The 26547-nt window shown below is 43.5% G+C and overlaps 1 long non-coding RNA gene across 1 annotated transcript in view; it reads left to right on the top strand.

The window, feature by feature from the left end:
- The window catches only part of LOC139042380 (uncharacterized), a 57844-nt gene extending 32057 nt beyond the window's left edge, over positions 1-25787 (top strand). Inside the window, exons 2-3 of the long non-coding RNA XR_011499069.1 lie at positions 15671-15765; positions 25239-25787. This is a non-coding gene — a long non-coding RNA (uncharacterized lncRNA). The remainder of the gene's footprint in view (positions 1-15670; positions 15766-25238) is intronic.
- Positions 25788-26547: the final 760 nt, after the last annotated feature.

Genomic DNA, 26547 nt, shown 5'->3' with positions numbered 1-26547 from the left:
TTTGCCAGAGGCAAAGTCAATGCACCAGAGGAGCCGAGTGTTTTAACCGGGCCTCATATGATGGGGCAATCCATGCACCAGACGATTGATCATCTGAAGGAAGGCATTTAGTTTCTTTGGTCCATTGCTATGTTCCAAGGGCCTGACACAGTACCTGGTACATAGTAGGTGATGCCTACATATTTGTGGAATGAATGGTGATTAGAGACTTGTACAAGATGCTGTGTTATCCTGATATTCAAAAGTGATGCATTCTGCTGACAAAGTCACAGGGCTTCAGAGACAGCTCAAGAGAGGGTCAGTGGTGAGATGGATTTTGGAGGGTGAGAAGACATTCACAAAGAAACTCAGACAGGAGCAGACTCTAGGCAGAGGAAGAAGCACCAGCAGGAGTGTGGATCTTGAATTCATACCAAGGTTCTGGGATGGGGGCGTTTCCAGCCTTGCGTAGGGTCAGAGCCCACCTGAGGATAGACTGGAACAGCAGGGGAAAGAGCAGGCCACTGCAGGAAGAGACCAGGGACCTGATCATGAAGTCTCTCAGCCTTGCAAAGAAGACTTTGTTTTTTGGCAATGGGTGCCCAGAAGGAGACTTCTTGCTATAGTAGTCACTTCTGACCTCTGGAGAAAGGCAAAAAAATAAAAATCCTTCTGGTGGCTATGACGTTCACTTTCTCTGAGACTGCGAATGTTCCAGATGAGATCGTCAAACGAGTGAAGACTAAAATGTCTCATCGCACTTGTGGCAGATGTAGTCCTCTCTGGTGCCTCTGGTCCAATCTGGTCGCTTGGAATCCAACAGTCCCTGCATTCCCGTAGCGTTTGCAAGAGGCTTAGCAAGCTCGCTCCCATTAAATGCCAGATTTCAGGGAAGGGCTGGGGGAGAGGTGTGAGATGTGGGTACAAGTGATCTTTCCAGTAAGCGCAGGAGAAGAGTGTGTTGCAGATGGGAAAGGGAGGCAAATATGCTTACAAAGTTAAGTAGCTTTGTTTGGGGGGAGCTGGGAGCTGGGGGTGAGGGGACATCAGTATCCGAATTAGATGGGCTTGGACTTAAATTGAGATGTTGTCACCTAATACCTAGGTGATTGGGGTTTTTGCTTAGCCTCTATGAACCTCACTTTTCTCATCTGAAAAGTGTGGATAATAGAATCATCAGACGGGGTCATTGTGAAAATGAAACGAGATGCTGGTTAGCGGGTCTTGCTCTCTGCCTCCTTTCTCTCTTTCCTTCAATGATAGGGCCTGACCCTGCAGCACATTCAGAAAGGGAGAGCTGGCATTCCTGGTTCTTAAAGGAGCTGATCTCCACCGTGGGATGTAATTGACTGCAGCATGAGGTGGACGACAGGCAAGGTGCAAGGAGGGTCTAGATGCCAGGCAGTGGGTGCTCAGGGGAGAGTGGTCCGACCTTCCCGCTGGTGCAGGAGAAGGGTAGGGTGAGCCAGAAGACCTTAGGGCCTAGAGGGGATGCTAAGAATTTTGACATTTGGGAGCTGAAAACAAAAAATGTGGAGAGAGTTTTTTGAGCAAACGGCATTTAAGTTGACTGCAGTGTAAGGTATTTTGGAGATGAAGTGGGTTGAAGAAGAGAAGCAGAACAGTAGGCTGTAAAACTTCAGAGCGATTAAGGGTGATTTTGGAGATCCTTGAGTCCTGAGATAAGGGATACAGGCTTTAGTGAGGTCCAGAAAAATCCCAGCCAAGAGGAAGGAAAAAGGAGAAAAGGAGACTCCCTGAACCCCTACTTTCTTTTCCTCCTCCTGTCTTAGGATTTGACTTTTTGGTACCTATGTGTTAGGTCCTCAACGGAAGGTCCCTTAAGACCTTTAGCACTGTGTCTTAACTGGATGAAGAGGGTGGACTGTCGGGGAAGAGTGTGGAGTGCCTCCTTCTCTCCTCCATCTCTTCCTCCTTCATGACAGTGGAAAGATCTCCCCTAACCCCTGCTGGACACACACACACACACACACTTTCCTGGGATGGGCCGCTTGTGCCTCAGTACCAGTATGCTGGGAGTGGGTACTCTGCCATCACACCATGTTTCCTGAGAGCAGTTTCTCTGGTGCCCCATCCTGGGGGTCTGGCCTGTGTAGCTGATCAGATCTTGCCTTCCAGAAGCCTGGGCCAGATTCCCAGTGGAAACCAGTGCTGACATTTAATTTAAAAGTCAACATGCTACTTGGTAAAAGTTTGCTAAATGATAGATCAGCTCTTCTTGTAAACCAAAGCTCCTTTCAAAGAGGACGGGAGTTCTGTGTGTTTGCAATACCTCTCTAATAGCATTCTTAACAGCGAGGACGTGTCAATAGAGAGACACCATCGTCCCTGGGTGAAAGAGTGCCAGGATGGAAGTTCCAATGGTCCTGTTACACATGGGGAAGGCAAGGGTCAAACAAGGGAGCAGTAATTTATTCAACATATATTTATTAAGTACATTCATTGTGAATGTTGAGGATTCAAAGATGAAAGAGTCTCACAGAAGTGTGTGCTCTTTCAAACACATAAATTGGGTTGCGTCATTTTTCTGCTTAAGATCTTTTAACAGCCTCCCATTTTACTTCAAATAACCTCCTCAACGTGGTTGGTAAGGTCCTGTATGATCTGGCCCCTACTTACGGCTCCATACTTATCTCATGCTTCTCTTTTCTGCTCAGTTCATCTAACAAGTTCAAACAAGACAAGATTTTTCTGGCCTCAGGCCTTCCTCCTTTCTTCTTGAAACCCCCTCTCCTCTGCCCTTCATACAATTGGCTACTTTTTGTCCCTCAGGTCCTCATTAAAAAACTTCCCTCCTTAAAAGGCCTTCCATGACCACTCTCTCTGCTAGCCATCTCCGTTATTCTGTATTGAAGTCTCTAGTTTGTTCTTTCTCAAGACTGCTCATAATTTAAAATCAATTATTTGTTTATTTAGTTGTCCAACACCTTTTTCCTCCACTGGGTTGTATCATGGCAGGCAACATATCTGTTTTTTTAATCCAGTGTAGACCCTGCACCCCATACATGTTGGACACAGAGAAGATGCTAAGCACATATTTATTAAGTGAATCAACGCATGCATGTGTGCCTGAATAAATGTGTGAATTGGAGACACAGACCCCGCCCCCATGTGGTTCCCGGAGAGTCCAGCATCGAAGGCCTTCCTGATAACACATTATAACACTGTGGCAGTGATGCTCCAGCCGAGCGGAGCCCAGGGCACTCTGCTCCTGAGGAGAGAGGTTCGATTCGAGCTGGTTTTGGAGGATGAAGAGTTTTCTAAGATTCTGTAGGGTGGGAGTTTCAGGCAGAAGGAATAAACAATATGCCAGATTATATAAACAACAAATAACTTTGGAGTATAAGTGTGCCCCATGCCATATTTGGGACATACTTGTACTAAAATGTATTTGCTGTTTTTCTGAAATTCATGTTGAACTGGGCGTTTGTATTTTGTCTGGTAATTCTACATATATACTAGTCTGGACCAGCAAGAGCACAGCATGCTTGGGCTTAGGAAAAGATGAGGGGTGCATGGACTTCAGGGTGCCTTGGGGAGCATGGGATGTCAAGTGCAAAGGCTTGAGGGCGTTGCCGTATGAAAGGACCTAAATGTGGGGCCACACAGTGTGGCTTTGATTCTGCAAGCAACATTTTATCAGCAGGAGAGTAGACAGATCAGAACATGCCAACCCTCTGAGCTCTAACCCCACCTCGTCCACTACAGAGAACCCTCGCATCTAGACCGGAGCTGGTGACATCCATCCCACAGTGGGAATGGGAACATGCCTTGTCTTCGGTCTGACTGTACTATGATATGTGGGAGTAGATCTGGATTTCAAGTCTGTGTGAGCTGGGGAAGTTGCTTCCCTTCACTGGGTGTTGGCCATCCTACTGCTAAAATAAATGGATGTCTTTAAAGTCCCTTTGCATTTAAGTAGCACTGAGGTCTTATTTTGAAAATTCTAGTATCCAAGGGACACTTGTAAGGCAAAGACTTTGGTGTTCACTCTCTGTGGCCTGTGGCCTGTGCAATGTCCGGCTCCTTCCTTGGACAGTAGCTTAGGACGGGTTTCCTGGAAGTGGATCCTGAGACAGGGATGGTTCTTGTGCAAGTGACTTATTGAAGGAGTATTTTTAGGAAAAGGAGACTGAGGGAAGTGGAAAAGGACAAAAGAAAATAAGCTAAGGAAGGATGTTTTCTCAACCGGAGACGCGTTTTAGCCTGATCTCATGGGGCGCTCTGGAGGGTTGTGCCATTGTGAAGTAAGGAGCATGGGTTTTGGGGACCCAATGAATCAGTCATCCATTGGCTAAGTGTTGCCCTTGTGGGGGGCACAGCATGAGAATAACCTCTCAACCCCATTGTGGTCATTTGGCGCCTGTCGGTCAAGGGCAGTTCTCCAGAGAAAATTGCAGCAGTGAGCTATGAGCAACCAGCATTCACAGCAGCTGGGAAAGAGGATGTGGGCAGAATACTGGAGGGGTCTACTACAGGGAGGTGGCTCTCGGAGCGCTTAAGAAAAGACATGTAATTGGAAGTGCGAATAGATAAGAGCCTAAGTAAATAAGTACAAAGACTCAGCAGATTATGTAAACAATTATGGGGCACATCATTTTGTCTGGGACTCAGTTTCTAGGAAATGGGAAATGGGAAAATTGGATTATATTTTCTCTAAGGAGTCTATCTCTATTCCAATGTTCACAGGCTCTGGAGTTCAATCTCTAGCTCTCCCACTAACGTGTCTGTGTTTGGCCAAAGGAATGTTCTTTGGTTTTTACTAGTCACTGGTGACAAAAATATATTCTACGGGGCTTATCTGGAAAATGGGAGCAATAATAGCACATATCCTGCCTGGTTACTATGAAGATTAACGGAAAAATGTACAGAAAACACTGAGCATGCTCCCTCCTCTTCTTCTCCCTAATACCAGTCATGCCCACCTTCTTAAGAAATTTCGAGTGTGTTGTCCTGGGGAATTTCTTAACAAGCTCCATTTTGTTCTGATTGAGGAATGAAGGCATGTTTTCTTATAAATGGAGCAAAGATACCTGCCATCAGGCTGGGCATTTAAGAGTGAGGTTCAAGGTCTTGCCAGGGTTTATGAAACCTTCCACAAGGCAGTCCCCATTTTGCCAACCCTTGTGTTCTCTATGCTTCTTCAGATAGTGTCATGGGAGCTTAAGGGGGTGGGAAAGACCTGGATGGAACTTGTTCTCAGCACATTGCCTTAGGAAAACCACACACAGATGGGCTTGAGCTGATTTGAGGAAACAGAAGGAAAATAATTCATGGTTTCAAAACTTGACATTTTTTAGCTTCCCACCAGATATGCCATGTGTACTATATTTGCTACACTTTCCTGGCCTGACTTTCTAAGCTCAAGATTCAGGAATTATACTTGACATTTCCTCCTACTATGGGCACGAGAGGTAAAGAGGGAGGCCACTGTGGGGTAGAGAAAGTGTATGGGTTCTGGTGATGTCCAGTCCAAGGTCCAAATACCGGTTCTGGTGTTAAGACACCATGTGACCTTGCTCAGGTCTCCTCTCTCTCTAAGCCTGACTCCCTTCATCTGTGAAATGGGAATAGTCCCTAGTTTCCAAGGATGACACAAGGATCAAAGGAGAGTCAAGTCTATACAATGCTCACAACAGGCTACATGCGTGGTAGGTCCTCCTGTATCATGACGATAACTTATTTAGGTAGCTCTCGTTGAGTTGCTCTCATCCCTAAGAAAACCGTTCAGAGTATTAGAGTGGTACAAGTTAGAGGCAGAATTCAAACCAATATGTCTCACTCTGAAGGGAGCACTTGCCATTCTCCTATTCTGCCTACTTCCTTTGTTAGCTCCTTCTTCGTCTCCGTGTCTCATGAACTGACCTCCTATGGAGAGAATTCCCAATGGGTGGGAAGGAGGTGATCTCTCAAAATGGTCACGTGGAAAGTGAATCTGACCTTGTTAGCACTGCCAGATCAATATTTCTATCAGTCATGAGGACCCAGAAGGTGCAGTCTCCTGTCTATGAATACACAACCTGGAAGGGAGGATGACATACCTTGTGATAGAGTGAGAGCCAAAGAAGGGAGTTGGACAGATTTGTGCATCACTGTGAGGCCTATGGGAGCCTCCACAGAGGCTGGTGGGATGAGGGAGGGAAAGAGACTTAGTTGGGAGTAGGACCTGGGGAGCCCACACAATGATATGATGGGTGCCAGGCTGGGGTCCCAGGTAGGGTAAGGGTAAGGCCACGAGGGTATAAATCCTGCTGTCCATGGGGGAGATTGGCTGCATCTAGACCAGCATCTATATTCAGGGCGGGCTTGGCACCAGGGGAGTTGAGTCAGCTTCAACATGGCTTCAGGTACACATTGACATTATTGCCCCGTCATGGTTCCTTCTCCTTCTGAACCTGGGCCAGCACAGGACTCCAGGTATTGGGGTGTAGAATACAGTCTCACTGTCTTGGAGGAGGTGTTAATGTCAAGGTTCAGTGTTGTCAGAGTCCACCTCTGGGGTCCACGTTCCCCAGCAGAGCTGGAGGGTGCAACAGAAAAGGCATGAATGTGAGGTCCCCCCAGTAGGAAGAGGAGGGGGCTCATTCCAGGTATACTTGGCTCTGGCCTTGAGGAAATAACCCACTAAGTGACACACAGAAGATGGAATCTGTGGGTTCCACATCCCCATTTCTTGCACCTTCTATATTTCCGTCGAATGGCTGGGGATGACTTAGCTGCTGCTGTGCCTCTGAACCCGTGTCTTCACTCTTCTCTTCTTTCCTGGGTCTCAGTTTGTAATTTTCTCTCATTCCCTCCTGAGCCCAGGCAGGTCCACCCTCAGCTGCACACTGGCATCCTGGCCCACTTTCCCAAAGCCTCTCCATGGAGATGAGAAGGCCACGTTCCCTTCTCTTCCATCTCTGCCTCTCTCTCCTGTCACCATTCTCCTTGCCTCCCAAAGGGAATGGTCTGGTCTTCATCCTGCTGGGGCGAACCTCCCTTCCCTAGCCCTCCTCAGGTCCCCACCTCCTCCTCAGTCTTCCCATGTCACACTGCCTGCGTCTACCCCCGGGGATGGCGCCCGTGACCCAAAACTGTCAGCTCGCTCTTTCATGCTCACTTAGAGTGCATTATAGACATAGTGCAAAGAACTTCCATTTACGGAAAGCATTGACATGCAGCGTTTGGCCTGTAAGGACTGGTGCACTGCTGTCTTTTATTGTTCAGGAGAGGAGGGCTGCAGATCTCCCCCAGCCCCATGAGGTGCAGGCCCCTCTCTCAGAGGCAGGCAGGGTCCTCCTGTTGACTGCCCTCTCTGGGTCATCCATGTCCCTAAGCCCACCAGGCCCCAGGGCAGCCTGTCTCTTACTCTTGGCCCACATGCCACCATGGACTGTCCTTTCTGAACACTTTGCCTCCTTTAACCTTGGAACAAAAAATATTCTCCCACCCTGGGATGTTCCCCTTGAAACTACGCTTGCACCCCACCCACCCCATCATCTGGTTGTTTTTCCTGAGCCCGTAGGCTCTGCTTGGGTCTCTGGCCCTCCACAACTGCCTGCTCAGGGTGTGTGCTGTATGTGAGGCATGGATGTAGGGTCACATTACATCAGAATACTGGAAGTGGCCCCACACATCTCTCCTGGGGGACTTTGCCCCCTAACACCCACCACCTTCTACAGCTGAGCAGATCCCATCCTGAGGCTGCTCTGCCCTCTCTTGCTTCCTACTCCCCCTCCCTCCACATCCACCCCCTCCAGCCATAAGGAACATCCTGAAGATTCACCCCTGCTCTACACTGGCATGCCTCTGCCTGTGCCACTCCTCCCTCTACTGGGAGGCTCTTTCCACCCACCTTTCCTTGACTAATTCCTGCTCGTTTTTCAGCGCTGACCTCAGGTATCTCCTTTTGGGGAGAGCCTCCTACCCAGACTCAACTTCATCTCTGTCTCAATTTGGGGGCTTCCTCTGTGCCCCTATAATATTCTGTGGTTGCTTCTATATAGTAGGATGTTGGGATGGCCAGCTTATGGACCACTGTCTTAGTCTGTTTGAGCTGATATAACAAAATACCACCGACTGCATGTCCTAAAAACAGAAATGTACTGCTCACAGTTCTGGAGGTTGGGAAGCCTGAGATCAAGGCTCAGGCATGGCCGCCTTCTGGTGAGGGAGAGGGCTCTCTTCCTGGTTCATAACTGGCACCTTCCCACTGTATCCTCACATGGTGGAAAGGGCTATGGAACTCTCTGGAGCCTCTTTTATAAGGGCTCTAATCCCACTCATGTAGGCTCTGCCCTCGTGACATAGCACGTGCCAAAGCCCCCCAGTCTAATACCATCCCATTAGGTGTTAGGATTTCAACATATAAATTCTACAAGTGCACAAACATTTAGACCATAGCAGTCACTCTAGCTATGCTTGAGCAAAGTCCTAAACATCTCCAGGCCTCGGTTTCTTCATCTGTGAAATGGAGATGACAGTGGAGCCTAACTCCTGGGTTGGGGTGTGGCCTTGACTAGGTGAGGCACATGAGTGATGGATGGGCTTGGCATGGTACCCAGCCCCAAAGTAACGTGGACCACCTCCAGCTGTTATTTTTAGAGTCTCACATTAGAGATTGGTGTGATCTGTCTCTCTTTCAGGGAAGGGGTTGGTGATGCTCATCTCCATCACCCAGAGCCCAGTATAAGACTTAGCAAAACCTAAGTGCTCAAAGCAAAGGGATGGATAGGGAAGGGTAGAGTAAGGAGAGGCACTGAGTCTCTAACCATCACTAGGAAAATATAGTAAAAGCAGTGGGGCAAACAGGTTTCTATTTTTGATTACATTAGCAGTGGTATGAATAGTAGCTTAAGGATTCTTCATTCTCAGTCTTCTTCCTAACAGACAGATGGATTTACACTTTGGATGTGAGCCTGTGAATGTGTGAGTGTGTACGTGTTGGGGGGAGGTGGTTCCCTGGCCTCATAGCACCGGTTGAAAACCCTTGTCTTCCCATCATGCAACAGAAAGAGGGGCAGACCCCCGAGGGGTGGGTTTAGACTTGGGTTGGCTGCTGAGGAAACCCAGGCATCTGCCATTATTCTCATCCAAGTAGCAGTGGTTTGGGAGTAAATGCCTGCACTGCTGCTGGGGTCCCAGGGTGAGTCAGACCTGGGGACTGATGATGGGTTTTGTCATGTTTCTGAATAATTAAAGAGCAACTTCCATTTATGGGGACTTGCTTTGAAGCCATCACAATGTATTAGTGGTCAAAGAGGCTGCATGTGTGTGAGTTTAAAAGGTGAGAGAGAAACCCACAGCCAAGAAGATAAAGTTTAGCACTAGAAATAAACATGTTCCATACATGGTGGCTGTAGCACAAGCAAGACCATTTACTGAAGACCTGACTTCCAGACCCATGTGCGTCTACACACCACCTCATTTCTTCAGCAAAGCCAGCCTGGAATGATCTGGAATGAAAAGTGAGCAGACAGGGGCTTGATGTGCTTCTTGGGGTCATTTTCCCAGCCATGGAATCATTCAGACCAGGGTCTCTCAGCAGGCCCTCAGAAGGTGACCTCAGGCCAATGAGTCCATTCTCTCTCTCTGAGCCCTGAGCTTTTGTTTTTCTAGAAGATGTAATTAAAGGTGTCAGACTTGCCCGTTTATGGGGTTGTGATGATGATCAAATTGGATGATGCGTGTGCTGCAAAAAATGAGCATTTGGGTTGATATAAGGAAGTGTCACTTGTATTAGGAGATGTGACATCCCTCCTCCTTTGATTTGTGGGATTTGCCTCTGTGTGATCCTAGGCATTTCCTTCCTCCCTTGTAACTTGGTGAACAGCAATAGGTAGGTTTCTGTCTCAGAAAGAGAGGAATGATTTATAAAACCTGGAGTAAATCAACACCAGAAGCCCACAGGTAGGTTCCTGGGGCCTCTGAAGACTGAAAAAGAAATTCTTCCCTTGCTGAACTCAAAGGAAATACGGGCAGGAAGAAGAAGATGCTCAGGATTCCAAAATGGTGGCCATTTACAGAGAAAAGCTACAAATTATGCCCTGCCAACTATCTTTACAATGTGATTACAGATGACCCAAAGGAGCAAAATTAGTCAGAACTCAAAGGAATGAATAATCCTTAATGCCATGATGTGCAGAGCCAAACATCAGCTACCATTTACAGAATTTACATGGAAGATTATGTCCCATGCTGGGTGCATCCGAGTTTTCTCAAATGAATGTTTCGTGGTTTTAAACAATCGCTTCTAAGTCAGGTAAGTAGGTAGGTAGGATAGGAGGGAGGGAGGTCAACAGATAATACGGCTAGAATGAACTTTTTTTTCTCAACTTCCAATCTTTTAATCAAAGAAATGCTCATATATTTTTTAAAAGACATAGCAAAAGCCTTGCGTTCAGAGTTGAGGGGTTTGTAATAGAATTCCAGACGGGACAACTCCTTGAAGCCCCCATGCGTGTGCTTGTGCCTACTTGTGCACGTGTGTGTGTGTGTGTCCTGTAAAGTAAAGAAGTTGGTCCACTTTCATGCACAAAGCCTATCCCAACTTCAACGGCCCAACACCTGCTCAGGGGGTTTAGCTGGGAAATTGTCAATGCCTGGCCCAGTGTCACGATGTGGCCGATGGAGCAGCCATCATATATTTTAATTATGGCAAGGAAGCCTCTTTTTGATAGAATGGGTGAGTGCAAACATTTGGCAACTTCCTGCATGAGTTCAAATGAAAAGCAATTATATTAGGGCTGTTTATTTTTTCCTCAAGAATGACTTCCTTTGTGTGGCAAAAGGAATCTTGCAGGAAATGATTCTTTCTGGCCCTGCTGGTGTTTGAGCAGCAAAACGAACCTGCATTCAGTCGTTTCAAGTAACTTGTTTTCCAAGTTAATTAATTGAATGATTCTTGATGTCAGACAATGAAATATAACATGGGAACCGCATTAGGCAGTTTTCCCCTTATATTTAAAAAAAAGAGTCTTGTCTACTCCATTCCATCCTAGAGCCGCCATCCTTATCTGAAAGGAGGGGGAAGGCAGAAGGCCAATGGGCTTCTTTGGGTCAGTCCTTTTTCCTATGCATAAAATAATCCAGACCAGTGCTTCGCAAATTTTAGTATTCATTTGAATAACCTGAAGATCATTTTAAAATCCAGAATATGCTCCAGCGGGTCTGGAATGGGACCCGAGATCCTGCATTTCCAACAATCTCTCAGGTACGATGCTTTTCATCTGTGAATCCCACTTTAACATCTCTATATTTATATCCATATCTGTATTTCTATATCTATATGGAGTTGAGGAGAAAGGAAGGAAAGAAAAAAGGAGACGGGAGAGACAGACAGACAGACAAAGACAGAGAATGAACCAAAAGGCCATAGGATGTTGGGGCTGTGATGGGCTATTGTTACCCATCAGCCAGGACCCTCTGCCCTGTGCAATAATTCAGTTTGGGAGCTCTCAGGGTGAATAGTGCTGTCAACAGTTAGGTCAAGGGGCTGTTACTCAGCACTGAAAGCGTCTGCTGCAGTAGGACACAGAGGAGTGTGAGGAGAAGCCTATGTCTGGTGCCCACAGGGGCTAGACATGAACGTGAATGCCTGATGTGCCAGGAATCCACAGATGTGTCCCTGAGGCAGACCCAGCTCCAGGAGTCAGACCTATGAACAGATATTCAGAAGCAGACACCATGAAGGCCAGGTACAGATGCTTCAAAATCTTCAGATAAGTGAAGGTTCTGAGAGCAGCAGCTGGGTGTCAATCTGGGGTCTGTACCCTTGCTGTCACTGGGTCACCTGGGCATGCACTGGCTTCTACCTATGAGGTCAACTTGGTCAGCCTGGGAGCTGGAGATGGAGCTTGGGAACGGGTGGTGGAGGACTCCGCATACTCGGGAATCCTCATAGAATTGGACTGAAATAACCCTCATTCCTATTCATTGCTCTCACTGGCTGGGGTTCCAAGCATAATCCCAGCTTCATGGCTGCCTTGCTGTTCTCTTAGGCTGTTAAAGGAACACTCTAAATGCATCTTTTTATATTACTCACTTATGAACAGCTGTTGACCGAAGATGTCCCTTTTGGGATGATAGAGAGTTAAAGGAGGGGAAGTAGGTTTGTGAAATATTCCTTGCCATTCCGAATATAATAAGGAACAGAGAATGTCCAAATCAGGAAGGGGGGATTCCCTCGACAAGAGGCTGTGGGGCTCAGAGCCACTGGCAACTCGCTCATCAATTTTAGGACTCACGAAACCTGAGCCCAGGCATTCCCCACACTCTGGTAAGGCCATCGCGTTTATGGTTGTGCAACCATAGAGGCTCGGATGATTAAACATCTCTAATGAGCCTAATAGAAGACAATGGCATCTGTTATTTAACTAGGGGGAAGTTAGGGGGAAAATGTGTGTGGGCTGGGGATTGTTTATGCAGCATTTAACTAGGGTTGGAATGGAAAGGAGCCGGAGGTGGGACATCCGTTAGATCTAAGCATATGGGAATATCTCCCAGTCATACATAGGAGAGGCTCTTTGTTGTTCGGACTGGGGTAGAAAGCAGAGATGGCAAATCGCACAATGCAGCAGGAAGAGAGCCAGCATTTATAGAGCATTTGCCATATGCCATGAACTAACCCCCTTGCTTTCACATGCTGGTGTTTTTTGTGTGTGTGATACAACAAACCGGTAAAATAGCCATTTAAAAAACTGTCCATTTTATATGAAGAAATGGATGTTCAGTGACCGTAAGATTTATTTATTCTTTCAAAGCTAGAACATGCTAGAACTTTCAAATCTAGATCTGGTTGATCTAGATCAAGAATTTCCCACTTGGGATAATTTAAAAAATATCATCATTATGATATTAAGGCTGTCGACGAAAGAAGCAAATCATTACATATAAAGCTCAGGCAAATATGTTTTCTCTAAGTGGGTTTAATTTTGGCTCTGTGCTTCCTGGAAGCGAAGTCAGGAGGGAAATGAGGAGTGAAAATATTTTGCAGAATTGATGAGACCTGTAAACTCTGGAAGACAACGTGTTTAAAGTTTGTTTGTTACTATCATCTTCAGACTTTATGCATCTAGCTCTTCATCTAAACAAACAGACAAAATTATATGGACCATTTATATACATACCATCTTACTCCAGTGCTACTCCCTTAAGGCCTATCTGAAACACCACCGCTTCCAGGTAGACCTCTCAGACTGCTTCAGTCTTTGGAGCATCTCCCAGTCATGTACCCTATGATTTTTTTCCAGTTTTATTGAGATATAATTGACATACGGCGTTGTCTAAGTTTAAGCTGTACAGCATAAGGACTTGAGTTACATATATTGTGAAAGGATTACTACAATAAATGTAGTTAATATCCATCATCTCATAGATACACAAAAAAAGAAAATTTTCCTGGTGATGAGAACTTTGAGGTTTTACTCTCTTAGCAACTTTTAAATATACCATACAGCAGTGTTAACTAGAGTCAACATGTTGCACATTACGTCCCCAGGACCCATTTACCTTATAACTGAAATTAAGTGCCTTTTGACCGCCTTCATCCAATCCCCCTACATGCATGCGTGCACACACACACACACACACACGCACACACAGAGTACCTGACTCTGGTAACCACAAATCTGTTCTCTTTCTCTATGAATTTTTTTAAAGATTCCACAGTAAGTAAAATCATACGATATTTGTCTTTTTCTGTCTGATACATCACTTAGCATAATGCTTTCAGGTCCATTCACATTGCTGCAAATGGCAAGATTTCCTTCTTTTTTAATGGCTGAATAATATTCCATTGTGTGTGTGTGTGTGTGTGCGTGTGTGTATGGGTGGGTGTGAATGTGTATCTCACGATTTCTTTTTCCATTCATTCATCAATGGACACTTAGGTTGTTTCCGTGTCTCGGCTATTGTAAACGTGGCTACAATGGAGCATGGGGGTGCAGATATGTCTTACACATAGTGTTTTCATTTCCTTTGGATATATATCCAGAAGTGGGACTGCTGGGTCAATGATAATTCTAGCTTTAATTTTTTGAAGAATCTGCATACTGTTTTCCATAGTGGCTGCACCAATTTACATTTCCACCCACAGTGAAAAGGGTTCCCTTTACTCCACATCCTCACTAACATATAGCTCTCGTCTTTTTGATAATAGCCATTCTAACAGGTGTGAGGTGATACCTCATTGTGGTTTTGATTTGCATTTCCCTAATTAGTGATGTTGAACACCTTTTCAGGTACCTGTTGGTCATTTGAATATCTTCTTTGGAAAATGGTCTATTCAAGTCCTTTGCCCATTTTTAAATTGGATTATGCATTTTTTTGCTATTGAGTTGTAATAGTTCCATATTTATTTTGGATAGTAACCTCTTATCAGATGTATGATTTACAAATATTTTCCTTTCTATAAATTGTCTTTTTGTTAATTGTTTCTTTTGCTGTGCAGAAGCTTTTTAGTTCGATGTAATCCCACTTGTTTATTTTTTTTTTTAAAGATTTTATTTTTTCCTTTTTCTCCCCAAAGCCCCCCGGTACATAGTTGTGTATTCTTCGTTGTGGGTTCTTCTAGTTGTGGCATGTGGGACGCTGCCTCAGCGTGGTCTGATGAGCAGTGCCATGTCCGCGCCCAGGATTCGAACTAACGAAACACTGGGCCGCCTGCAGCGGAGCGCACGAACTTAACCACTCGGCCACGGGGCCAGCCCCCCACTTGTTTATTTTTGAATATACAAACAAGCATTGCTAAGATCTGTCTCAAGCAGCTTTTTCCCAGTGTTTTCTTCTAGTAATTTTATGGTTTCAGGTCTTACATTTGAATCTTTAATCCATTTCGAGTTAATTTTTGTGAGCGATGGTAGATAGGGGTCTAGCTTAATTCTTTTACATGTGAGTATCTAATTTTCCCAGCACCATTTATTGAAGAGACTATCTTTTCTCCATTGAGTATTCTTGGCTCCATGGTGAATATTAGTTGACCATATATGCACGGGTTTATTTCTAGGCTCTCAGTTCTGTTCCATTGGTCTATGTGTCTGTTTTTATGCCAGTACCAAACTGTTTTGATTACTCCACCTTTATAATATAGCTTAAAATCAGAAAATATGATGCCTCCCATTTTGTTCTTTCTCTGAATTACTTTGGCTGTTCAGGCGTTTTTGTGGTTCCATATATTTTAGGATTGTTTTTTCTACTTCTGTAAATAATGCCATTGGAATCTTGATAGGGATTGCATTGGCTCTATGGATGGCTTTGGGTAGTATGGACATTTCGACACTCTTAATTCTTCCAATCCATGAACACGGGAAACCTTTCCATTTATGTGTGTTTTCTTTGATTTCTTTCACCAATTTCTTTGTACTTTTCAGTGTAGAGATCTTTCACCGCCTTGGTTAAATTTATTCCTAAGTATTTTATTGTTTTTGATGCTATTGTAAGTGAGAACATTTTCTTTATTTTTCAGATAATTTGTTGATAGTGTATAGAAACACTACTGATTTTTATATGCTAATTTTGTACCCTACAATTTTACTAAATTCGTTGATTAGATCTAACAGTTTTTTGGTGGAGTCTTTTTATCTGAAATCTTGTTACCTGCAAATGCAGACAATATTACTTCCTTTTGAATTCTGGGGCCTTTAATTTCCCTTTCTTTTTTTTTTTTTTTTTGCCTGATTGTTCTGTCTAGGACTTCCAGCACTGTGTTGAATAACAGTGGTGACAGTGGGCACATTTGTCTTGTTCCTAACCTCAGAGGAAAAGTTTTCAAGCTTTCACCATTGGGTAAGTTGGGTATGATGTTAGCTGTGGGCTTGTCACATATGGCCTCTGTTATGTTGAGGTCCATTCCTTCAGGCCCAGTTTCTTAAGAGTTTTATCATGAATGGATGTTGACTTTTGTCAAATGCTTTTTCTGCATCTATTGAGATGATCCTATGATTTTTAGATTTCATTCTATTAATGTGATAGTATCATATTTACTGATTTACATATGTCGAATCATCTTTGCATCCTAGGGCTAAATCCCACTTGATCATGGTGAATGATCCTATTATGTACTGCTGACTTTGGTTTGCTAGTATTTTACTGAGAATTTTTGTATCTAAATTCATGAGGGATATTGGCCTACAGTTTTCTTTTCTTATAATGTCCTTTTGTGGCTTTGGCATTAGGGTAACGCTGGCCTTGTAAATGAGTTTGAGAGTGTTCCCTCTATTTGATTATTTGGAGGATTAGAAGGTTTGACACTAACGCTTCTTTAAATATTTGGTAAAATTCACCAGTGAAGCCAGCTGGTCCTGGGCTTCGCTTTGTTGGGGGATTTTTCATTACTAATAATTCAATCTCCTTACTAAATTGGTCTCTTCAGATTTTCTAAGAATATTTCCATTTCTAGTTGGTACAGTTGTTTATAGTAGCCTCTTGTGATCCTTTATATTTCTGTGGTACCAGATGTAACGTCTCCTTCATTTATAATTTTGTTGATTTGGGTCCTCTCTTTTCCTTGGTTAGTCTAGCTAAAGGTTTGTCAATTGTGGTTACCTTTTCAAAGAACCAGCTCTTTGTTAATCTTTTCTATTGTTTTCCTGTTCTCTGTTTTGTTCATTTCTGCTCTGATCTCTATCATTTCCTTCCTTCTGCTAACTTTTGGCTTAGTTTTCATTTTTCTAATTCCTCGAGGCCTGAAATTAGCTTGTTTATTTGATATCTGTTTCTTAATGTATGCATTTATTGTTATGAACTTCCCTCCTGGAACTGGAACCGTAAATTTTGGTATGTTGCATCTCCAGTTTCATTTGTCTCAAGATACTTTTCTATTTCTCCTTTAATTTTTCCTTTGATCCATTGGTGGCACAGGAGAGCATTGTTTAATTTCCATGTATTTGTGAGTTATTCGGTTCTTCTCCTGCTATTGATTTCTAGGTTCATACCATTTTGGTCAGAGAGATAGTCAGCATGATTTCTATCTTCTTGAAGTTACTAAGACTTGTTTTGTTGCCTAACATATAATCTATCCTAGAAAATGTTCCATGTGCACTTGAGAAGAATGTGTATTCTGCTGTTGTTGGACAGAATGTTCTGTATATGTCTGTTAGGTCCATCTGGTCTATAGTGTTGTTCAAATCTGCTCTTTCCTTATTGATTCTCTGTCTGCCTGATCTATCCATTATTGAGAATGGGATATTAAACTTCCCAATTATTATTGTATTGCTGTTTATTTTTCCTCTATGTTGAGGTGCTCCGATATAAGGTGCATAAATACTACAGTTATCATATCTTCTTGAAGGATTGATGCCTTTATCTTTATATAATGACCTTCTTTGTCTCTTTTTACCATTTTTAAAGTCTATTTTGTCTGGTATAAGTATAGCTATTTCCTGCTTCTTTTTGGTTACCATTTTCTTGAAATATCTTTTTCTATTCCTTCATTCTCAGTCTATATGTGTCTTTAAAGCTAAAGTGAGTCTCTTGTAGGCAGCATATTGTTGGATCACGTTTCTTTAGTCCCTTCAGCCATTCTATGTCTTTTGATTGGAGAATTTAATCCATTTACACTTAAAGTAATTATTGATAGGTAAGAATGGACTATTGTCATTTTGCTAATTGTTTTCTGACTGTTTTGTTGATCCATTGTTACTTATCCTGATTTTTTTGTCTTTTGAATCCTTTTGGTATTGGTCTGCTTAGACTTGATTGTCATATTCCTTTGTGTAGTTACTGTAGATTTTATCTTTGTGATAACCACGAGACTTACATAAAAATATCTTGAAATTATAACATCCTATTTTAAAGTGATAACAACTTAACTTCGTTAGCATTCCTATACATTATACTTATACTTCTCCTGCCCCTCACATTACAGGTTATTGATGTTACAATTTACATATTTTTTTGTATCTGTTAACAGATTATTTTATTTATGTTATTTTTACTATGTTTGCTTTTTAACTTTTAATTTTAAACTAGAGTTGGAAGCAAATTATGCACCATCATAACCATATTACGGAATCTATCTTTTTTTAAATTTATTTTTATTTTTTTTTAGAATCTATCTTTGATTATACATTTACCATAACCAGTGAGTTTTACACTACCTTCATATATTTTTACAATGTTAATTAGTGTCCTTTTACTTCCACTCGTAGTACTCCCTTTAGCAATTTTTGTAATGCACGTCTGGTGTTGATGAACTCTCTCAGCCTTTATTCAGGAAAGTTGTTCTCTCTCCTTAATCTTTGAATAACAGCTTTGCTGGGTATAGAATTCTTGGTTTTCATTCAGTATTTTGAATATATCATCTCATTCTCACCTGGCCTGAAAATTTCTGTTAGGATATCTGCCTATAGTCTTATGAGGATTCCCTTTCATGTAACTTCTTTTCCTCTTGCTGCTTTCAAAATTTTGTCTTTGAGTTTTGACAATTATAATGTGTCTCGATGTAGCCCTATTTAGGATCCTTTAGCCCTCATGGATCTGAATGTCCATTTCTCTTCCAAGGTTTGGGAAGTTTTCAGCCATCATTGCTTTAACTACACTTTCCGTCCCTTTCTCTTTTCCTTCTGAGATTCCCATAATACAGGATATTTTTTCTTTTGATTGTGTCCAATTGGTCTTGTAGGCTTTCTTCACTCTTTTTCATTCTTTTTTCTTTTTGCTCCTCTGACTAGATAATTTCAAACACCCTGTCTTCTAGATCACTGATTCTTTCTTCTGCATGGTCGAGTCTGCTGTTGAAGAACTCTAATGAATTTTTTAGTTCATTCAATGTATTTTTGACCTTTAGGATTTCTGCCTATGTTTTTGATGGTTTCTGTTTCTTTGTTGAACTTGTTTTGCTCATGCATTGTTTTCCTAATTTTGTTTGTTATCTGCGTGTTCTTGTAGTCTACTAAACTTTTTTAGGAGGATTATTCTGAATTCTTTGTCTGACAGTTCATAGCTCTCCATTTCTTTAGGGTCAGTTGTTGGAAGTTTATTAGTTTCTTTTGTTGGTGTCATGTTTACCTTTTTTAAAATTGATCCCTGATTTTTCGTGTTGGTATCTTTGCATTTGGATTTCTACACATGTCAGTTTGTAATGTCCTTGGGCAGGTGGGGTTTGCTATCATGGTCTATTTAGGCAAGGCCTCTGCCCAAGCTCTGACATGAGAGGGTCTTGTTGCTCATTAAGAACAGTTAAATAATACCACTACCTTGGTTCTTTGCCCAGATGAGGCTGGAGGATGGGCTATGCTGTTGCCTGGGTTCTTTGGTCAGGCTTCCTAGATGTTGAGACTGGGTACTATACTCAGCAGTAGGCAGGGATATGATTTAGCTCCCCTGCCTTGATGGGGCAGCAGAACAGGCACCAAGGCCTGCATGGCTTGTTGTTTGGGGAACTGAATCAGGCTAGGCTGTGCACTGAATTTTCTGGCCAGACAGGGTCACAGGTTTTGCTCTGCACACAGGGAAAGTCCTGGGCTTTGCTCTCTGTTCAAATGTCACTGTTAGCAAGGCATTGGATGGGCTACACAGCTTCCTGTGTGCTCTGGTTAGGTGCCCTGGTTGTGCCGACTGAAGGCTGTATTTAGCAGTGACTGGGGCTGTGAACTAGTTTTTCTGCCCGAGCTGCAAGGCTGTTGTTTGGAAGTCAAATTAGGCAGAACTATGTACCAAGTTCTCTGGCCTCACTAGCCACTGTCCTAGCTTTACAGATAGGTAGGGCTATGGGCCATGTTCTCTACTCATGTGCTGCTCTAATTGGAGTTTCAAGATAGGCTACACAGATTCTTGAGAGCTCTGGTTAGGTTTCCTGGTCTTGTCAGGCTGGAGGCTGTATTTCACTTTGGGGAGGGCTATACATTAACTTCCCTGCGAGGTCAGGCTAAAGAACAGGCCCCACGGCCAGCAAGATCTTTGATAAGCAAATCAGACAGACCTGCCTGCTAAGCTCCTTGGAGAGATGGGCCACCATCTTGGCTCCATAGATAGCTGCTTGTTCTCTGTATAAATGCCACTGTAATCAGGCCTTCAGGGTGTGCTACGAAGATTCCCAGGAGCTTTGGTTAGGATTCCTGGTTAGCAGGGTTGGAGGCTATATTTAGCAGAGGGCAGGGCTATGGATTATCTTCTGTGTACAGGGAGGCGGGGGAGCCACAGAACAGATCCTAAGTCTGACAAGATCCTTATTTGGAGAGCTACTCAAGCTGACCTGTGCACCAAACTCTCCAGGCAGGCTTTGTGGTCCACCTGGGCCAGGAGCTATGCTCAGCATTGGTCAGGGCTATGAATTAGCTCCCCTGCCTGGGCAGCAGTGGGGGTGGGTGTGGATGGGGAGATCAGGCTCAAGGTCCAGCAAAGGTCTTCACTTGAGGTCCCAAATCAGGCAGACCTACACCCTGCCATGTTCCCTGCTCAGACTGTGCCACTGTCTGTGCTCTGCAGGTGAGTGGTGCTGCTGGTTGGGGCTTCTACTTGGGTGCTGCAGGTAGGAACTCAGTCTGTCGAGACCCAAGTACTGGTTGTTGCAAGCTTCTCCCTCTTCTCCATCACAGTCTGATTCCTAGTGGTCAACTCCCACAGATTCCCTCTTGATCCCCTTGAGGCAAGACCAGAGTGAGGACTCCCAAGAAGTGACCTGCAGTGCTGGGGGAGGGGCAATGCTGTCACACTGCTGCTGCTCCTATTACTCTTCTAATGTGGTTTGTTTCAGTCTCTGTGGTGCAGGCGGGTGCTTCAGCCTCACTGATGTGTTCTAGCATTTTCTCAGTGGTGTCTTATCCACGAATAGTTGTTTTTCTTGTGAGAGGGAGTGAAGTCAGGAACTACCTAAGTCGCCATCTTGGTGTCATCACTCCTACCTCACAATTCATAGCTATGTAGCCATTTCTGCTCTCTTTCTTTCTTCATTCTTTGCTATTTTCTCCTGCCATTTTCTGTCCTATCTGGCTGGGGGTTTCCTGATGGCAGAGAAAACATCTCCTCCTTCATGTGTCTCTATTACAAGGTTCAGTAAAGATGGATGGCTCACCCACTGTTGTTGGAAAGTTCTGTTTTCTTTCCCCCTTGGAGACCGAATGCCAGCAAGCAAATGTAACTTCAGTGTGAATAGAGCGTGAACTAAGTTCTTAATGAAATTTTAATCTTCCAAAGAATGCTACAGGGAAGCTTGAGGAGTAAACAGGCTGTGAAAGGAAAGGAAGAGTTCCCAAAATCATTCAGCCCATAGCTTGTGGATCTCAAGGATGAAGAAGGGAACTCTCCTTCTAGCCTTCCCATCCTACATGGAGTTTACTAAGCCCCACCTTGGGTCAGGGCACTTACATTTCCTTTACCTTCTGCCTAGAATCAAATTTCTCTTGTTCTTTACTGTGCTTTTTAAACCTTCACTCACCATGTCTGTGCTCAAATGCCAGCCTGCAGAGAGTCCTTACCTGACTGTTTAACCTAAAATGATATCCTTTAGTCACCCCCTCTCTCATCACTCATATATTGTTTTCATAATGACTTAAGATGATCTGTAATATTTGTTTCAGTGATTTAATTGATTTTTTAATTTATTGTCTGGACCTCCTCTAGAATTTAAGTTCCATGAAGACAGGGATCATCTCCTTGTTTACTGGAATATCTGCTGTGCCTCGAAATATTATTGTGCTTCCAAAAAGTGTTGGGGGCCCAGCCCAGTGGCACAGCAGTTAAGTTTGCACATTCCACTTCAGCAGCCTGGGGTTCACTGGTTTGGATCCCGGGTGCAGACCTATGTACCGCTTGGCAAACTATGACGTGGCAGCGTCCCACATATAAAGTAGAGGAAGATGGGCCTGGATGTTAGCTCAGGGCCAGTTTTCCTCAGCAAGAAAGAGGAGGATTGGTGGCAGATGTTAGTTCAGGGCTAATCTTCCTCAAAAAAAAAAAAAAGACATAAAAAGATGTTATTGGGAGAATAAATGAATTGGGGATAAAGTATGCCTTAGAGAGCAGTGTGTCTAAAAATCTGGTTCCTGCATGGTATCAGCATCACTTGGGATCATCAGCTTTACATCATTGTCAGAAGTGCAAAGCCTCACCCTAGACCTTGTGAATCAGGAACTCTGAGGGTGTGGCCCAGCAATCTACATTTTATCAGGCCCTCCAGGTGCTTCTGATGCATGCTCAAGCTTGAGAGCCACTGGTTGAGCTGTACTTCTCAATCTTGAATATACTATGAGTCACCTGGGATATCTTTCCTTTTTTTTCTTTCTTTCTTTTTTTGGTGAGGAAGATTGGCCCTGAGCTAACATCTTTGCCAATCTTTGTCTATTTTGTATGTAGGATGCTGCCACAACTTGATGAGCAGTGTGTAGTTCTGCACCTGGGATCCAAACCTTCTGACCCCAGGTCACCAAGGCAGACCATGCAGACTTAACCACTATGCCACCAGGCCAGCCCCAAGTCACCTGGGATATCTTATTAAAAATGCAAATTCTTGTTCTATAGGTCTGAGGTAGAAAGCCTGTGCTTCTAACAAACTCCAGGTGGCACTCATGCTTCTGTCCACTAACTTGCCACTCAATGCATCTTTGCAGTCACCTGGGGAGCTATAAAAATTACTGATGCTGGTCCACCCTTAGACATTCCGATTTAATTGGCCTCGAGTGCAGCTGGACTGGGTCTTTTTAAAAGCTCCTCAGGCAATTCTAATGTGCAGTCAAGGCTGAGAACCGCTGCCTTGGAGGGTTTTCAGGTGCGTGCATCCTCAGAATGCCACTGGCTGTGCAGACAGGTGATGCATTGCCACTCCTGGGCTGAGGGCATCTTTGGGCCAGGGTATGCACCGAGTTTAGACACGATAAGACCCAAAGCCTGAGTGTTCTGTGGGAAACCTAAGAAAATGAAGTCTACAGGGAGACAAACTCAAGGAGAAACTGTCAGCAGTGGGGGAAACAAAATCCCTCAGCCCTCCTCGGCCCTCTTAAGTGACCTAGATGTGCAAACACATCCACTTGATACAAGGGTTTGACGATGCTCAGTCAACACAGATCCAATGAATGCGAAAACCAATGAGGTTTTCATCCTGAAGAAAAACTCCTATGGAAGAAAAATGTTCCAGGGATTACATTAGCTGGCCAGGTTAATTAAAAATGGCTCCAATAATTAGCTTGTGTGTTCAGTTTCTTTGTTATGAGCGCAGATGCTTTTCATAGAAGGGACAAAAGCTCCTAAATGAATCCTCTTCTGCTTCTCTGTCTCTCCTCTGAACTTGTGTTCTAAAAAACACATCCTGCATTCAGAGGGTTCTCTAGATTCAAAATAAGCCATCCCTTTGGCATACACAAGCCCAGACACATTAGAGACATTGGGTTATACCTCGAGATGAAGAGACATAAAAATGGTGTTTTGTCTTTTGTTCCTATTGACATACCCAGTGGGACTTCGTAAAGAGGGTTGATATTCACTAGGATGTTTCCAGAAGACTGTCCAAAATGAAAAATGAGAAAATAAATATTAATACCCTTCCTAATAAATTAGATTTTAAGAGGAATGTGAAAGAAGCATCTTGAATGTAACAAACAGGACACAGGAAGTGGGCTGCAACCCTGAATCTATCACTCACGTGTTCTGGAGTCGTGGGCGGAGCTTTTCTCCACCTCCCAGATCCTCCATTTCATCAGCCCAAGCTGCCGTGGGGGTCAGGAGGTTGAACAGGAAAGGTTGGGGTGGCCTGACACAGGAGAGCGTTGTTTAGGTACCGCACTTGGTGAGACTAGGAGGTGGCATGACCATACTCCTTTTCTGAGAAGGATCCCTGTATCCCCCACCCTAGTCAAGGAGGCCTGTTTGAAATGATCTGGGCCACCCTGATCATAGCTGATTGTTCCAGAATATAGACACAATCTAAACCTGGCCAAATTCTCCCTTGGAATAGGAATTGGAGAATTGGAATAGGGTGACACAGAGTCTGGGGGTCTGTGGATAGAGGCACTTTCAAGGCATCCAATGAGAGCAGTGCTCTGCAGTAGAACTTTTGCAGGTGGTGGAAATGTTCTGTAGCTTGCACTGTCCAATACAGTGGCCACAGGTAGACACCAAGTACCTGAAATGCAGCAAGTGTGACTGTGGAAATTTTCATTTAAGTTATGTTTTATTTAATTTTAAATTTAATAGCTAGTGTCTACTTCCTGGACAATGCAGCTCTACAGGTTCACGGCCTTTGGCTTTACTAAGGAAATCCCCAGAGCCTCTTTGGGTATCTCCTTTGCCAAGTTTGGGCTGTTCAATGGTTGCTTCAATTTTGTGAGACACTCCAGGAGCTTTTCAATAAATCCCTCAATTTATTTCACCTAGCCAAAGAAGCCTTAATTAAGATAGTGCATTAATTAAGTTAAAAGCTTAAATACTGTTTTTTTTTGTGGAGGGATGACTGTCCATCACACTAAAACCATACAGATGTGAAGGTGCTGGGCCTCTTCTTGCCCATGGGTATCCCACCAAAGCAGGAATTGAAGAAGGCGGAATAGCTCTTTAATACCCATCTAATACCTTAAGCAAACTATCTTATCAAGTCACAGGGCAATCCTATTTGAAGTATGAAAGAATTAGTAGCATGATGAAGGTGCCTTATTTATGCCAGAGAGTTACACAAGACTCAGAGCATTAGCCTGGGGATCTGGAAAATTGGAGCTCACGTTCCACTTTTCTCCCTTCCCCTGAGGGAGATGCAAGAAGCTGTTTAGTCAGTCAGAGCCTCAATAGCCTCATGTTTATAAGGAAGCTTTAAAACTACATCATTGTTAAGGTTGTTCTACTTTTAGTAGACTATAATAAAGTGAGGGCCTTGCCACTGACGTATTTGCTGATTTAGCCTTGCACAGCCTGTGTGGAACACACTGTTGTTAAAGGAATATAAGATTAAAAAGAAATCAATGTGCTTTTCTCATACCTGGTCTAGAGGTCATATGGAAGCTTCATCTTGAAGTTGGACCAGATTCTGGCCAAAGGATAACAAAGTCCTGAGGTTGTACAAGTGGTCATTCCATTGGAAGTGTCCCAATTTGACATTCATGGGTACAATCTGACTGTGGGTGACCCTGAGCCACTTCTCCATGCCGTGAGATTTGGTTCCCCCAATCATAAATAATAAGACCAGTGGGGACTTTACAGTTTATGCATTGCAACTGTTGTCACATAATAGCTCATACAATCCTCCTAACAAGCTTGTGAGGTAGATGTCCTTGTCTCACCATCATTGTCATAATTGCCACCACCACCATCATCACATCGTTGTCATTCCTTTGCAGATGGGGACACCAGGGCTCAGAGAGATGAAGCCAGTTGATTCAGATCCCACTGTTAATAAGTGGAGGAGGCAGAATTCACAACCGGGTCTTCTGACTCTAAATCCAACACTTCGTAGAGAAGAACATCTGTATCTGCTTTAAAATTTTATGGAGACAGATGAAATACCATATGTTTAATACTTTGGAGAAGAATGCGAAGCAAATAAAGTTTGCATTTTAAGAGACAAGAAGGGCAAGAGTGCCATTCTTTTTTGGGTCTGGATTTTGAGGTATGTTCTTGAAAGTTTGGTACTTGGATGGTACCTACAGTATAAAAATAGGCTAACAGTTATGGAGAGTAGCCTTACACGTCAGCCAGATTACTGTTGTTCTATGTTTAATTATAGCCAATTCTTTGGGCATCTAGCATGTTCTATTGTTCTCATCAAATCCTTAAAGCAGCTCAGTGTGGTCAGTACTATAATTCTTAGTTTTAATATGAAGAAATTTGATACAGAAAAGTTCAATGACTTGCTCAAGATCACAGAAATAAAAGTTGGCCAAGCCAAAATTCACACCTCAGATCTGTCTGACTACAGGGCTCAGGTTCTAAGTTGTGATGTTATGATTTCCTTATTTCCTTCATGTTAATTATGAATCTTTAATAAAATTTTACTTTAATGATCCACCTTTGTTTTACTGGTACCACATGAAGAAAAGGAGCCAGTGTCCATACTGGGGATGTCACAGGACTTGTACGGGTCAATGTGATGGTGGCAAAAGGATCGGCATCAGAAACCCCAAGGTGAAGTGAGCCTCAGAGATACCAGCTCTCTCCTGGATATGTCCTCTCTGGTGTTAACATTGAAATGCCATGGAGTTTCTAAAACGGGGGGCAGATCACTGCCCTCACACCTTTATTAGATCATATCTGATAGAACACAACTTATTTATTTGGGTACTACATAACAAAGCTCAGAGCCAGACACAGAGTAGAATCTGTTGGATGCTTGAGTCATTCTGACTGCTAATATTGCTAATAGGTAAGCACACACAGACTGTTCTCCAGAACTTATTTTAATCTCCTGTAAAGCACCATTTATATATTACATGTGCAGAATGTGAGAAGATGAATGTGAGGGTAGCAGCATTACATTTTCTCATTAAAGTTTACAGTCACCTATTACAGGAGCACTGTCGCTTGAGATATGTGGCTAAGGAAGAGCCTATGTTTGGACCAAAATGAGATTCCCCTCTCGAAGGTCAAGGACATCATGGGACATTGTGGGAAGTTTTGGAACAGACCAAGCCAAGCGAATATATGTGAAAC

Source organism: Equus asinus, chromosome 28 (genome assembly GCF_041296235.1).
Source record: "Equus asinus isolate D_3611 breed Donkey chromosome 28, EquAss-T2T_v2, whole genome shotgun sequence".
NCBI classification, from domain to species: Eukaryota; Metazoa; Chordata; class Mammalia; order Perissodactyla; family Equidae; genus Equus; species Equus asinus.
This window is presented reverse-complemented; position numbering and strand designations above follow the sequence as displayed.